Source organism: Uranotaenia lowii, chromosome 1, assembly GCF_029784155.1.
Source record: "Uranotaenia lowii strain MFRU-FL chromosome 1, ASM2978415v1, whole genome shotgun sequence".
Taxonomy (NCBI): Eukaryota; Metazoa; Arthropoda; class Insecta; order Diptera; family Culicidae; genus Uranotaenia; species Uranotaenia lowii.
Genome location: NC_073691.1, coordinates 215,957,989 through 215,974,391, shown reverse-complemented (window position 1 = coordinate 215,974,391; position 16,403 = coordinate 215,957,989). Strand labels below are relative to the sequence as shown.

The 16,403-nt window shown below is 37.3% G+C and overlaps 1 protein-coding gene across 7 annotated transcripts in view; it reads left to right on the top strand.

Annotated features, from left to right (window-relative positions):
* LOC129747875 (tolloid-like protein 2) overlaps positions 1–16,403 on the top strand; it is a 61,882-nt gene that overhangs the window by 3,971 nt on the left and 41,508 nt on the right. For 6 of the 7 annotated variants that reach the window (XR_008737600.1, XM_055742272.1, XM_055742257.1 and 3 more), the window contains exon 2: positions 10,453–10,479. The exons of the other annotated variant lie outside the window; for it this stretch is intronic. The gene's annotated coding sequence lies outside the window, so the exon portion shown is untranslated. The remainder of the gene's footprint in view (positions 1–10,452; positions 10,480–16,403) is intronic. 7 annotated transcript variants of the gene reach the window in all.

Here is a 16,403-nt window from a genome sequence, read left to right as displayed (position 1 = left end):
TATTACTAACGATATTGCCAATAAACTTCGGGGGCATATTTTGCCACGCAACACTTGTAAACATTCACGCTCGTATTTTTTGAACCAATTTTGGTTCATTAATAACCATTTTTGACCTTTCCCCCGCGTTGTTTTTTATTTTCAACTTTTTCACTAGAACCCATAAACTGACTTTTCGGGGAGAAGTTAAAATTTGATCATTTTTCTACCGCATTCAATATAGCAAAGACGTTTAAAATGGTTATTTTAATTGAAATTCAAAAAAGCATTTTTTTCTATTCCATTGATAAAAATTGCAGCTATGATAGTTAGAAAAAAAAACTTTTGTTTTTGAAATGTTTAGTTTTTTGTCAAAACTATGTTCACCACTGTTTACGCGACAACAGGTACCGGTTGCCCACAAATGGGCCTGTAATCGGGTGATGGTTTGACGGTTAACTTAGAATTCCGTAGAATGAAAGGGAATCTTGTGCTGCATAAACATCTTCCGCTAAACTTGGAACGGGTACAGTCCATATTTGATGATCCAACTAGAAGGATGTCGTTCAGATCAGCACGTGGAAACCTGGAATGTAAAAATATAAATTACATTTACTGCAGTACAAACAACAATTTCTAGTGACCACTTAATTTTCACGGGAGTTCAAGATCCGTAGCCTAGTTTTCCCTAGCTAATCGGCATTCTTTAAGAAGCTACAAGAAAACCGTAGATATAGCCCGTGTTAAGAACAGGACTTGAGACGAAAAATTCACTTTACGATGTAGAAGCCCGGGACGAACATTGTCCATCACTCATCGGCGTCAAACTGTCCAGTATGACCGCGAATTCGTCGAAACCGTGGCAATCTTTCAAATCAGGAGTGGCAACTCGTTTCAACAATTCCAGATTCTTCGGAGCAATCGGACTGAAACTGTAAACGTTAAAATGTCCTTGACTCGATCGCTCTCATCGAATAAGTTCGGGACGGGTGCCGATCGGATCTGGAGCTAAAGCTGAGCGATTGACGACCCACTTCGATGCCTTCGGCCTCCAGACTAAGTCGGGAGCAATATTCGGGCCGTCTTTTTTTATTAGTTGATCACCCAGGTGGTACATCCTTTTTATAGATTGTAATCCAAGGCGCGGCGAGCAGCCGAGTCCCCCCAGTATGCTACTCTGGGTCCATGGGTGCAATTGGACGACTCATGATACTAAGTACCCCTACGCCATAAAGTCCACCTGGTCACCATAAAGGACTCTGGTCATAATTCCCATCCGGACCTGCATCTAAGGCTGTATCCGAGATGGGATACAAGTCCGCGCTTAAGCGCTCATCGGCTTACTCAATTTCAAGTCAAAACTCCAGCATACATACTCTGCCTCTTGTTACGATTCAAGACTAAGGACCTCTCATCTAACGACTCGAGGTCCGACCTTTACTCGCAACTCGAGGCTCGCTTGCAAGAGACCAAAGACCTCTCCTCTAAAGACTCGAGATCTTGGCTCCTCTTGGTTTGGCTCGAGGCCTTCTCTTCTTTGCCCGTCTGTGTGCCGAATCGAGAGCAGCTTATCCTGGACACGCGCCTGTCATAGCACACGTCCGGGGCTTTACGAAACTACTCGGAGGATTCCCGGCGAAGACGTCATCCTACACCGACTGGTTGGTTGGTTCGCAGCTTCTCCACTGCCGATGGGTCAGGAGGAAGGTTTTTGTTGCACCTTTTCAATCCGCAGTACAACACACAGCACAAACCTGTTTCGGGTTTCGAATTTGCTTCAAAAACACTGAATAGACGACCGATTGAACAAATTAAAACACCACTTTATTAACTTCTACAAACTCGACCGACGGAACAAACAACAAGTACGGAGACGATGTTGCTGCCACGAGAATTTATTTAGACTGATTTTATGCTGTCTTGTTGTTGTTGCTATCAGCTGGTTTGTGAGTTACCGTGCAAAGAATTCATCCGGTAACTCACTGATATATGTTTATCAACTAGGGTTGTTCACTTTTTTACTTTTTACAATTAACAGAAAATTACTATAGAAATTTTACACATTAAAAAATAAGTGATTTTTGGATTCTATAACGGTGCTTGGTGTTACTTTTCCTAATTGTGAGTGGAAAAGTATCGTACTATTGTTTGATAACAAACAGGACTCACACTACTCAAATGCTCCCCGACGAAGGAGTCACACTACACCGTTCGCGGACTGTTGCTGGTTCCAACTCCTCTAGAGGGCAGTCATGATCCGGGTGAACCCATCACTGACCATGCTCCAAGTATTGGCATCCTCACACATCCTCCGCACGATGTTGGCGGCTGTCGTTTCTGATCAGCAGGCGGCAAGCATGTTAGCACATACCCCTTCGAACCTCGGACAGTTGAACACTACGTGCTCTGATGCGTCTACTGTGTCACCGCAGGTTGGACAGAATGGCGAGGCCACGTTTCCAAACCGATGGTGGTACTGCGTGAAGCATCCGTGACCAGTCAGGAACTGTGTCATGCAGAAATCCACCTCTCCATGTCTCCGGATCCGATGTTAGGAATCAAGAGATGGGTCCACCGGCCATGTTCCGAGCTGTCCCACTGGTGCTGCCAGTTGGGACATCAAGGTCTCTCTGGCAAGTTTCCGCACATCGGACATGTGCCTATGCTCGTAGCAGAAGATATCTTCCTCTAGCAAGACCGAGATGGACATGACCCCCGCCACAACATCAGCAGCTACCGAGGACACCGTTCGGTATGCGCTGATTACTCGCAGGTTCATCAGCCGCTGCACACTGCAGAGTATTTGCAGGTTACACTGCCTGCTCATACGAGGGCTGCTGTCGCTATTGCCGCTCTTTTACAGGCGTAGTCGATGTGGGCCGTGAAACTCAGCTGGTCATCGATCATCACCCCCAGGTACTTGATCGCACGTTTAGATTTGATTGCGCACGGTCCAGCTACAATCGTCCCTGATTGTGCTGAAATCAGGTTGGTGATCAGCACCATTTCGGTCTTGTGGTGAGCCAGACGCAAGCTCTTGGAGCGCATCCAAATTTCCAATAGCTACTGTGGCAAGTAGCTGGATCTCTTCGGTTGATGGGCCCGATGTCAGGAGAACCACGTCATCGGCGAATCCCACAAGTCTCACTCCCGTGGGGAGACGCAGTCTCAGCAGTTCGTCGTAGAATGTACCGTCTCGATTTCCTTCGGAAGTCGAAGCTGAAACAAGACGACAAAACTCTCAAAAACCAACAGCCACTGATTCTAATCAGGACTGAATCCCACTTCGTGCTAAAGGAAAGTGAAAATTTTATTAGCAAAATTGCGTAACTCAACTTAACAGCACTTAAGCGCCAACAACTAAAAAAGTTGATGTGCTGAAGTCTCTTAAAACCCGGACTTTCTTCCCAGGGGTGGGCTTCCAAAGAAAACTAACCAAAATGGTGTTGGCGAAATGAGGAAAGTTTGTGTAGGTTCACGAACTTAGTCGCCGCACAATATCCGTAGTTCTCCGCAGCATAAAATGACCAAACACAATGCTTAAAAAGAGGTTCACAAAGGTAACTAAAAGGCAAACTTACCGATAAAATCGTCCTTGCACCTGCACACAAGCTACCGCCAGAGAACTTCCCGGGCTGGGTTTGGATGCCAAAACGTATAGGCCGTTAACTCCCGAGATCGTCGTTGACTCGATTCACAACTTGCGCGGCACGTACTACTACGGCGAATTTACGGGGGAAAATACTTGAAGGCAGTAGGATAATAACCGCCTTACTCCGATTTACTCAAAATGCAGCTTATTTAACAAAAACCGACCGAACAACTCCAGGATCAAAATGCTAAGACCTCCAGGTTTTCTTTTTGGTCTCCAAGAAAACTCCATTTTCCATCCTCCCATAGAAAAGCCACCTTTGGTAGCTTATGGTGACTGTCAGAATAACGATAAGTTATTCTGCTGTCCTTATGGGTGGAATTTCCATTTTACCGAAACTTCACATTTCAGCACACAAAGATCCACTCCCAATAAGACTGACATGATACATGTTCAAATTATGCATTGGAGATACTACGGATATTACCACTTTGCCTACTACGGGCCGTTACACTACCCCCTCATTCAAGATAAAAACCAGGTTTTTATAATGTATGCGCCTTGCCACTTTCAGAAAAAAATCGTTGGAAAACCACACCTGGGACCGAAAACCAAGTACTAAGAAGCGCTATACAGTTCTACTAAAAAAACCCCCTTCCCTCGTGCAAGAAGCAACCCGCGGGTACCAAATTCGCAATTAAATCGGGTTGTGATTTCTAAGAGAGTTGTTTCATGCCCCGTTCCGAATAGCAATCGGCTGAAACAGAAGGCCCCCAAACCAATGATGCAACTCGGGGTCATATTTGATCATTGCCCGAAAGCTACAACTCTATTTCACTTTAGAAGCTACTGACCGTCAGCGTTAAAAAACTCAGGTCTCCAGCGAGAAGCATAATGGTTCAGTACCAAACTTTAAAATGTTTTTAAGAAAATAAGGTTGATTTTTAAAAGAGCACACTTACAATTAATCTTATTCTATCTATTATAACTTAAATCTTTCCTTCACGGTATAAAAAAAATTCATTCAATCTTATTCTAAAATAAATTCCATATGCTTAAAATTAAACCTGCACCGAAAATTTAAAAATAACTAATAAGAATATGGGGAAAATAATCATTATCGGACAAATCGCCCCACGTTGGGCGCCAAATGTACCGTCTCGATTTCCTTCGGAAGTCGAAGCTGAAACAAGACGACAAAACTCTCAAAAACCAACAGCCACTGATTCTAATCAGGACTGAATCCCACTTCGTGCTAAAGGAAAGTGAAAATTTTATTAGCAAAATTGCGTAACTCAACTTAACAGCACTTAAGCGCCAACAACTAAAAAAGTTGATGTGCTGAAGTCTCTTAAAACCCGGACTTTCTTCCCAGGGGTGGGCTTCCAAAGAAAACTAACCAAAATGGTGTTGGCGAAATGAGGAAAGTTTGTGTAGGTTCACGAACTTAGTCGCCGCACAATATCCGTAGTTCTCCGCAGCATAAAATGACCAAACACAATGCTTAAAAAGAGGTTCACAAAGGTAACTAAAAGGCAAACTTACCGATAAAATCGTCCTTGCACCTGCACACAAGCTACCGCCAGAGAACTTCCCGGGCTGGGTTTGGATGCCAAAACGTATAGGCCGTTAACTCCCGAGATCGTCGTTGACTCGATTCACAACTTGCGCGGCACGTACTACTACGGCGAATTTACGGGGGAAAATACTTGAAGGCAGTAGGATAATAACCGCCTTACTCCGATTTACTCAAAATGCAGCTTATTTAACAAAAACCGACCGAACAACTCCAGGATCAAAATGCTAAGACCTCCAGGTTTTCTTTTTGGTCTCCAAGAAAACTCCATTTTCCATCCTCCCATAGAAAAGCCACCTTTGGTAGCTTATGGTGACTGTCAGAATAACGATAAGTTATTCTGCTGTCCTTATGGGTGGAATTTCCATTTTACCGAAACTTCACATTTCAGCACACAAAGATCCACTCCCAATAAGACTGACATGATACATGTTCAAATTATGCATTGGAGATACTACGGATATTACCACTTTGCCTACTACGGGCCGTTACAAATGTTTCACAATACCAGGCCAAGTATCGATCCTTGTGGAACCCCTGCCGAGACTCACACTCTTTCCAGTCCCTCGCTAGTCATATACTGTAGTTGGCGGTTACGGAAGTAACACTCCACCATCATACAGATATACATATGCCGGAATCCTTAGATAATTGAGCGACGCAATCGCTGCCCAACTGACGCTGTTGAAGGCGTTCTTCACGTCAAGGGTGACCACTGCACAAAACTGGTCTCCTGTCCTCTTCTTCAGTCTTGCTTCGTCTGCCCCTTCGATGACACGTCGAATGGCCGTCTATTTTGGCCCTCTGTAATCATCCAAGTGGACGGTGCCGTTAAGCGACCGACATTCAAGGGCCATCAGTTCCGGTTCATGGGAGGATCCCATCAATTTGGGCTAAATTTCATGGATAAAGGATGCGTTCAGTTCGGAGTGCGGATCTGTCAACAATATCGATGTGTTGAGGCCTGTCGTTTGATTCAAATGCCTCGCCAATTGTCGTGCCGGATTCCAAATCCAACACTTGATTCACAGAGAAACAGACAGGACACTCTGAAGAAAATCCGGTCAATTTTTCGCAAAGCGATTACACTGCCATCTATTGCCGACATTGCCTACCAATCAATTTCGATAATAGAAGTGATCATGGTTACCTTTGACAATTTGGCGTTTTGATTTGAAGAGTAAACAACCGTTTCATCATTTTCAGAACAGTATCTTGTTATTGTATCTATATGAAGTGAAATGATTATGTTTTAATCTATTTTTTAATATTACAGTAGCGATAAACTACCATCCAGTGATCAAGGTTGCCGAAACCACAGAAAAATCTATAATTTCACAGAATTTTGAGTCGAATTTCATCACAGAATCTGTGTCACAGAACACAGAATTTTCGGAATATTCACGGATTTCACAGAATTTTGAAATTTTGGATAATTTTTCAAAATATATTTTTTAATGTAAATTCAAATTTTGGAAAATTATCTTTGAATTGTAGAGATATGATAAAATTGATAACGTTAATTAATTTTTCTTAAGTAAAATGTAAAAAAGACGCAATTTGACATGACTTTTGAATGAAATTCATGCAAAAAGCATCACAGAAAAACGTCACAGAATTTTTGGGAAAAATCACAGAAAGTCAGAATTTTTTTTCGACAAAACACAGAATTTTTTTCGGCAACCTTGCCAGTGATTAATGGCTGCAAACCAGACAACGGCGAGCTTACAACCATTCTTTTCTGAAGGGTAGAATACCAGCAAATTCTTGACGACTATTATCAGCTGGATTTAGATGAGGATGATTTATAGCTCGAAAACAATTCTACATTTTTATGAAGAATTTTCGAAAACAACTCTGGAATTCCAGTTTGGTTTCCTGAAATCACCTGATATCCAGTACCAGTATAGTGACTTCCTCTACCGTGTTCCTGCCACAGTGATGCCCGTTGATCCGTCGGGAGTGAAGCGTGTTGAAAATTTGTAACGGAGATCAAAACTGCAATACATTAGTTCGTTCTTATTTAGATCCAGTCCTTTATTTAGATAGCCAAGTATTCAAATATTTAAGGATTATTATACGATTTATTGACTCCCAACAAAGTTGGAACATTTTCATCCAATATTTTTTTCCGTCGTTTATTTAGTAATATATTATACTCACATAAATTTATAACATTTACACAAATTCACATAAATTTATAACAGATATGCTTCGAGAATCCTGTACACTTTGCACAGAGAAACAAACTTTGAACTATGCTCCATGCAGGACACATTGGCATACTTCTAAGTCCAAGTTAAACTGCACGATGTATGTTTATTCGAATAAATTGCCGTGTCAACCTCCAATAGTCGTACTCCAAGAATCAACTTGGGTATGTTGTATTCACAGGCTGGATTCATGTCTTCTGAAAGAATTTTGCAGCTGATAAGACTTTCCGGTTTAAAATACTACTCAGATACTACCTGCATTTTTCCTAGAAAACAACTGTTTCTTTTCAACAGCTTCTGCAATCCATAATCGATCTTAGCTTTCCGCCAAGTAGAATCAATGTCCAGGCACCATCGGAAGTTCCAATAACCGGATATAGCCATGCAAGTTACAAAATAATTTAAAATTCCTATCCACTTTTTAAAAGCAATTCACTAGGTTTCAGGTTGTCAAAGTAAACAAACAAAACCGCAAGGGCTACCATGATGAGAAATTTTGATTTCTCTTAAATTGAAGCAGCGCTACCTGGTGGCGACATTGCCTAGCTCAGAAATCGTTTTGCGAAGAATGAAAATAGAGTGTCCTGTCTGTTTGTCTGTGCTTGATTGTTCAGGGCTGCCGTGGGGTTGGACATTATCGGGAATATGTTTGTTTCATCGCGCAAGTGGTTCAAAATGTCTCGCCTCCACTGATTGGTTGGCATAAAGCGGAGTTCGATACAACTTGTTTCGTCCTTTCACGGTAACCCGATCAACTTTCGTTACAAACGATTCGATCGAAAGCATTTTGCCATCCAGATGGAAGATTCTGGATATTTTTGCAGAATTTCGGCGGTCTGCTTCAATCCACTTTTGAATGACGAGGGTACGTGACGATAGATTTGAGGAGATTATCCGGTTCCTGCACTATTATTATTCACTATTATTAAATAAGATGAATGCTAAAAAAACTTGCTTACCTTGTGCGTTAATAGTTGCACCAGTTTAGTCTTTGAAATTCCTGTAAAGAAATTATTAAAGGAATGAAAAAATATGGCTAAATCAACGATCCCTGATACGATTGCGAAAGTGGACAATGTTTTTTCGATTCTCTATTTTTTTGATTGAGTTTAAATGAGAATCCTTTTTCCGGTTAATACCCGTAAACTAGGACTACGGATAAAATTGCACCGTAAAAAATTGATGAAAAATAATCATATTGGTAGAAAAAAAAACCAGAAATTGGTTATTTTTCAATCAATAATGGGTAAATAAAAACGACCGTGTTTGTACCGTGTTTATAATCATCAGCTGTCATCAGTCATCACCAATTCTATTGTTTTGCGATTGCGAATTGCACGGAACAACTGGAAACCGTTAGACGTTTAGAAATGATTGTCCAACGTATGATTTGACAGCGTGGTCGAAGGTCTTACCGAAAAGTGAATAAATTCTACACCGTATCTCACCTCAGATTCCCGATGCTATAGTTGTCTGTCTCAAAATCTCAAGAGTTTGAATCTTTCCAGTCCGGTAGAAGACATTACTCCTACTTTAATAAGCTCATTGGTTCAACGTTAGATGGTAACTCTACGATGCTGAAATTCATATGAAATTTTGACGTAGTACTCAAGAAAAACATTTTTGTACACCTTATTCTTCATGTAACTGATAGGTATCAGGCATCAATCTTCCACAGTTCACTTTATAAAAAAGGGGAAATAATTATAGGATTCAGCTAATTCTAGAACATTTTTATCATTGTCTTCATAACCGAAGCATGATTTCTGAGTTAAACTGCACTCGGTGGCAACTGCAAACGAAATACTCCGTTTCTGTAGTCAACCAACAGGAATGACGATGATTAACTGTGTGGAACTTTTACAAAAATGTCTTCATACATCATCAGCTCGCCGAAGTTTTACCTCTAACCAATCCTAGCCTAGCTTTCACAGCGCGAATCGCCAGAGGTGACACAAAATAGCCGGAATAATTGCCATTTATGCCGAGAAGCCACCGAAGAGAGACGGAATGAATGAGGATATCCTCTTACCGTATCTTGTTATCTGCACAGTGGTCTCAAATTGCGATGAGAAAAATGTTCGTTGAAATGTGTCCTTTGAAAAAGATGTTAAAGAATTCCAATTGTTTAGACCACTGTCCGACGGCATCGTCCAGTTAATATTTCTATTCCCGGCGGTCACATTCGGGCGCATCGCACACCGCTGCTCGTTTTCCGGGCAAACGCCAAAGCCACTTCGATATGTATCCACCTAAACCCACTACTAAGATCGAGGGCGCGCGGTTTTCCTGGGTTCGGGGCGAAAATTTCACGCCACATTTCGTGTCATCGAGCTGGAAATTTAAATATATTAGCTTCCCCAGATTAGACTCGGACCTGACTCCCAGTCCCGGGGAACTTCCCTGGGAAGGAGAAAATTTCAGCCAACATTGGAATGTGGTAGCAGGTTTTTTTTCTATTGAGCGGAATTTTTGGCCTTCCCCCGACAAGTCAGGCGCGAAATTGCTTCAAACACCATTCAAGGAGCCCTAATTTTCGTTTATTAATGGCGTAGAAAACTTTTCACTCACGCGTTGTGGTCCATTTGCTCACCATCGAATGGGAGTTACCAATGCTTTTAAATAGAAAGTTTGCGGCGTCATCAACTTTTTGACAGATAGGTGGGAATGGGTTTAAGCGATGTTGATATAATTAGAAAAATCCCTATCAGTTAACCACTAGAAACAGACAAGTCGTTAAAAGTTTGGAATCCAAAAAAACTCACAACCAAAACCTCACATCAAACAAATTAAAGCAGAAAAAAATTAGTTCGGAAACAATCACAACCTTTTGCAACAACAAAAAAAAAGTATTCACAAAGTCCTTCGCTAACCACAAAAACTGTTTGTTTCTTCTCCCATAAATGCGCACCCGACAAAAAAAAATCACCACAATTTTCGTTACCACCACTTTTCACCACTTCACGAACAATAATGAAATGAATCACCAAAAATCACCACCACAACCACCAACCACCAAAAAAATTTTCCCGCGAATGACGATCGGCCATCAAATTGAAAACAAAATCCAACAAAATAATATCAAAAAACAGTGGAGCGGCAGTTGGCGAAATTCCAGCGTAAGTACCCATAGTCTCATTAGCAAAACTTCTCATTTTCCCCCTTTTCTATCTCTTATCTTTCGGTCAAAGAATTAAAATCGAACCAACTGAGTGAAATCGGTAGAAATGTGAAAAAAAAATTAGAAACCTCATTATCATTCTCCATTCTCATGCATCCAAAAGTTTTCTTTAATCATCGTTAGAGTTAAGATCCTATCCTTACTTTCACTTTTTCATAGATGACTTCACGTGTGGAAAGTTTCTCTTCTTGAGCACTTAAATAGTCGAATCGTCCCCCCTAGAGCGACCTTACGGAAGATTTAGCTGAAGAACTTTACACTCTATTAACCTATGGACTGGTTTCTTCTGAACAAAGCGCACCGAAAAAAAAAACTAGAAACACCAAATTTGTCATATCCACTAAAACGCACATAACAAGAATACCAAAAATTCACCAAAAAAAATGCAAAATCTCTACACACAACAAAAACTGCTTCTGCTTTGTAAAATCTGTGCTTATAGATAGACAACCCAATCCCTTGCTTGACAAATACTTTTCTATGCGTTCATACTCTTAATGCACGTTATTTAACTTTCATCACTTGTAGAAACATTGTAGTTTTTATGCGAATGCGGAAAATTTTAAACGTTGCTAAGAAAAAACCACTTTCCATTATTTGATTAAATTATACTCAGTACTTTTGCATTAGGTACTACGTCTGTCGGAAGTCACCAGCTTTGAAAGTGATTTTTCAAAAGGGAAGGGAACGTAAAGAGCTTTGTGCAGGAAAATAAGTTTTTGCTATACCTACGTATGTATAGCATTGAATGCTCTTTGGTAGAGTGTTGTGGGAAAAGCATCGGTTGAAATATTAACGGTTTCGTTTTAAGTTTTACCCAGAAAGCTTTTAACAAATTGTTGCTTCAGTTTTATGAAAGTTGTTTTCATTTTATCCTAGTTTAATTTTACAAGCATGAGTGTAACACAAATCGTTCGCAGATAAACAGCCCATCGACATTATAACTAAATCAATCAATCATTCCTTCTATGAAATAAATGGGAGAGCTCAAAAAGTTTAGCCGGATCAATTTATTTTGGCACCCTGCCAGTTTCTGCTTTCTATTTATTTTCTTTTTCTGCTTTTTCGTTGATCCGTTGATCTAAAGTTTTTTCAACAAAAAAAAGTAATCATTCACAACGCCTGTTCTCATTATCCCTCAATCGTAAGTTTTGATAAATGCATGATCTAAATGTCGTCATTTGTAGCTTTCTGTCTGAAACTAGACTGTGCATGAAATGTAATTTTTCTCACCAATTTCGTACGACCATCATCTCAATCGAAATCTGAAGAACTGCATTAAAAGCACCAAGCTAAGAAGAAAATCTTTTTAAAAAAAACCTATATAAAATATTGTAAAATGTTACCACGGTTCTGATTGCCAGTTTTGAAAGTTTTTGCTTTAATTTTTCGATACTCAGCTTTAATAAACTTTCCGAAAGTCGAAAGTTTTGATGACATTTCACTGCTAACAATAAAATTTTATCTTTCTTCGATCAATCTTTAGGGTATGATTAGCGCTACGATATTTTGTTTTTTTTTTAAACAAATTTTTATTTCTATTGAATTTTCTTAAAATTAAATGCAGATTGTGAGCAGATACTATGATTTGAAAACTGTATTGAAATAAGTATGGCTTACAAAACTGAACTTACTAAAATTTGAAACGATAAATTTTCCTGTTTAATTTTCTGTTTAATGAGAGTCATTATTAAACAGTTTTTCATGTTATATATTTATCCAATTGCTTTCCAAAAAAACGATGTACCTAAGAAAAGTAGCAGATTATTTAGTTCCATAGTTTCAAAAATATTGGTTCCCATCCATTCTTCAATTCTGAATGTTGCACACAGCACACGAAGGTTGTGCCAGAGTTTGAAATAACTTCCCGTTCAACACAAAATAAAAGTCAAATCGAAACACCTTTTCAACATATTTCGAATATAAAAAATTACAAAAGTTTGAAGAATCAACAATTGGATAGGTTTAAAAAATGACAGATTTAATTTATTTGTAAAATGGACAAATTAACAAAAATAGTGGCTCCAGCGAAAGGATTGCGTACAATACATCCACTATGTGAAAACTTTAAAAAAAAAATAGTTTCACAGTACAGAAAAAAAACAAAGATGTAGATAAATTTGACACAATATCGAATAACACCTTAGAGGAAGAATTTAGTGTCCAAATGGTGGCTCCAGAGATATTTTTCAGATAAGTACAATTATCGTTCAAAGATTCCATTGCGTTTTAGAGCAACTTATTTTCAAACATTAGTGATTCAAGATTCTTTTAACATGAAACGTGGAATTGTAATCTGGAAATAAACATGGTGAAACCTGAATTTTGGCAAAAACTAGGAAATGGAAGAAAAAATAAAACTTGAACATTAAGATTTTTTGCAATACTTTGAATCATTCTCACCATCTTTCAAATTATTTTGTTTTCTCAACGTTAAATAGCATTCGAGACAGAATTTTTATTTCAATAGAACAAAATTAACAACAAAAAACTATGAAAATTGATAAAAATAAAGATTTTACTCTTAACATTTCTATGCGGTTAGGGTCTATCTGACCCTAACTGTACCATCTCGATGCGATATCTCAGGAACACTTTTCTGACTTTTCTTAAAATTAAGAGGTCTACAATTTCTAGTTTTTAGATTTTTGAATATTGTTATCAGAATCACCCAGCAAAAAAAAAGAAAATTATCCGGTTAGGGTTATAAATACCCGGATAATTGTTTGGGTTAAAAAAAATCAAAACGGCTGAACCGATTTTCATAGAGAATACCATTTTGAAATCTTCTTAATAGACGCTTCTTTAAAATTTTTGTTTTGATTTTTATAGCCTTTAGAAAACGACCTTAAAGCCCAAAACTCTCCAAAAAAATGGGGATTTTGCATCAAAAATAACTCATTTTTTTTAAAGTCGTTTTGAAAAACTTTTGATAGATATGAATTATGATAAATTAGGAGCTCATATTGAAATAATAAAAGTGCTTGATTTTACAGACCATAGCTGGTCATTTGAAAAGTAAATAGTTTGAACATAATTTTAAAACACTTATAAATTTAAAAAAAAAATTAACTTCTTACTCGACCAAAACAATTTTTGCCAGGCAGTATTATTCGAACAATTTTACTTCAATCATTTATCCCGTTAAGTTGTCTACTTTAGGGTGGCAGCCAAAAGGGTCATGTCAAATTTCGCAAACCGACATTTTGTAGATTGGCCTAAAAAACGGATCTGTGCCAAATTCCAGCACAATCGGACTTGATTTAGTTTCGGATTTTGAATTTCAAAAATCCCCAAAGGGAGGACTGAAGGAAATCGAAAAAAAATTAAAATTTTAATATTGATGTCACCTGACTAAGAATCTGATGTTATTCAAAAAATTTCTTTCGAAAAAAAATAAGTTAACCGTTTTTTTTCCAAAAATTGGCCGATGGCAAATGTACATTACACTATCAAATCGAATCTTTCACTGTGGCAAATGTTGAATAGTTTTGCTGTATGATTTTTTGTTTTAATCAGAGTTTTTCATAAGCTATTTTTCTTGAAGTTTTTATTTCAATATCGTTTTTAAAACTGAGTGTTGTTGTGAAAAAAAGCAGCTATTGGCATTTTTTACTCAAAAGTTGCACAAAAGTTTGAAAAAGCAAAATTTGCACCACTCAGTAAGAGCAAAGACATATCACATCCGTGATAAAAAAAAAGTTATAGCTCCAGAGAAACCAGAATTATAATTATACGGAAAGTTTTTAAAAATTGGCGTCCTGTTAGAAATCAACACCAGCCATAGGTTTAGTATAGATTACATAACCAACATTTTTTCAAGTTTTTAAACGTGGATCGAAAATGTTCTTTTTTTTGGAAAATGGACTTAAAATATTTTAAACCAAAAAACAGTGGCTACAGTGAAAAGTTAATTTACGAGAAATTAGTTTAGTGGAAAATTTCAAAATTGAACAAGATACATGATTGATAACAAATGAAGCAGATAAATTTATTCAATAAAATCAGGAATCACCTGGACAGAAAAATTAAGCTCATAAATGGCTCCAGAGCGATTTTGTTTATCAGATTTCGTTACAGAAGGTCTATAAAATGTTTGACAACCCTATAGATCACTTTAAACAACTTTTTAATTAAATTGTGTTATTGAGGTTAATTTGTTTTGAAGATAAAATACGATGTTGAGCTCATCACGAAAATATTAATAATTTCGAATCAACATCATTAGTTGCAAATATTCATAAAAAGCTGACAAAAGAATTTTATCTTGAATACAAATAAACCTAAATAACTAACCTCAATTAAATAACACTAGAACGGTTAACTTATGTTAATTTTAAATGCTAAATTTTTCAGTGTTCTTAAAAATACTGTAATGTTTGCCAATGTGCTGGGTAAAAATTAGTTTTGTTGAAATGTTTTCAGTTCCGTTTGTTTACGAAGGAATTAGGTAGATATAGTACATTTAAGCTTGGAAATAGAAATTAGTTTTGTTCTAAACTCCCAGATGGTTTATTTTCCACGAAAAAGCGCTGTATAAGAGAAAGTTAATGCTGTGTAGAATCGTAAAATCTATTGGAGAATTATTTTGCATTAAAGAAACCAAAAATCAAAAATTAATGTTGACATAAAAATTTAAGTTAAAATCCGATTCAATTGTATATGATTTAGATAGATACGAACCCATGAAAACTTAAATTCATAATGGAAAAAAATATTAATAAAGGAGAATATAAACCGTAACTAAAGTCCGTCAAAATACACAATTTGAACATGCAGTCATATTTCAGCCCTCTGAATTGTAATGAAAATTCAACAATCCATTGATGTAGGTAATGAGATTAAAATCGACTTTATGAAATGTTGAATAAAATTTGTTTGATGAAATTTGATTCATAGAGAATATAAATTCATTGTTTGTATGTAAAATAAATAAGTTTATAAAATGTCTCTCTAGAGCCACCATCTTTTTCAATTTTTTTTTTTAGGAAACCTCACTTCGGGCAGTTATGTAATATGAATAAAAATATCTATAAAATTCTATAAATTCTATATTTATAAATCAAAAATCCTTAAAGAATGGAGCAAAGTATTTGAGTGGATAAACATTCTACAAAAGCTGTGTTCAAATAAGGTTTTTTTACAATATTTAAATTTTAAATCAGCCCTAAATTGATTATATTACAACCAATTTGTTTACGTGATTTCGGGCAAAGATGATTGGGAGCTTTCGTTTCGCCTGTTTGCCTTACATTTTTTACAAAAGTTTGCTACTTTTTTTCAAACCAAAAAAACTTGTTGATAAAATTCAGAAAATCTTTACTTCATTAACATTACCATTTACATTAACTCAAATAAAATGGGTAATTTTTGGAGTTTAAATCCTTTTAGTTTCGCAGATCTGGTTGGGATTTTATTGACTTTTTTGCAGCAGATTTTGCATCTACTTAGCGGATAGCAAAAGTCTATCACAAAACTGCCCTCGAGTCGATATGTTAGATTTGCTTCAAATTCTGAACATTTCATCTCTTCTTCAAGTTCAAGAAGTTTGAATTTTGATTGGATTTTTAAGAACATACATTGGTTAGAGAAAATATGTAGGTTAAAGTACCTTTAACCAGAATATTCACTCTCTGGAGCCACTGAAAATTTGTAAATAGTCTTTAAATGTTGTCTAAAAGTACCGTCTGTATCACCGAATAATCTGTAAACAATACCATTGCATAGCCCAATTCATGGTGCAACTTTCATCTGAAGACACCAAAGTGGGCCAATGTCTCCTTTAAGAGTTATGAAAGAAATAATGACGATAAATATCGATAATTTTCATGTTGAAGATCATTACTTATATTTTTTTTTAAT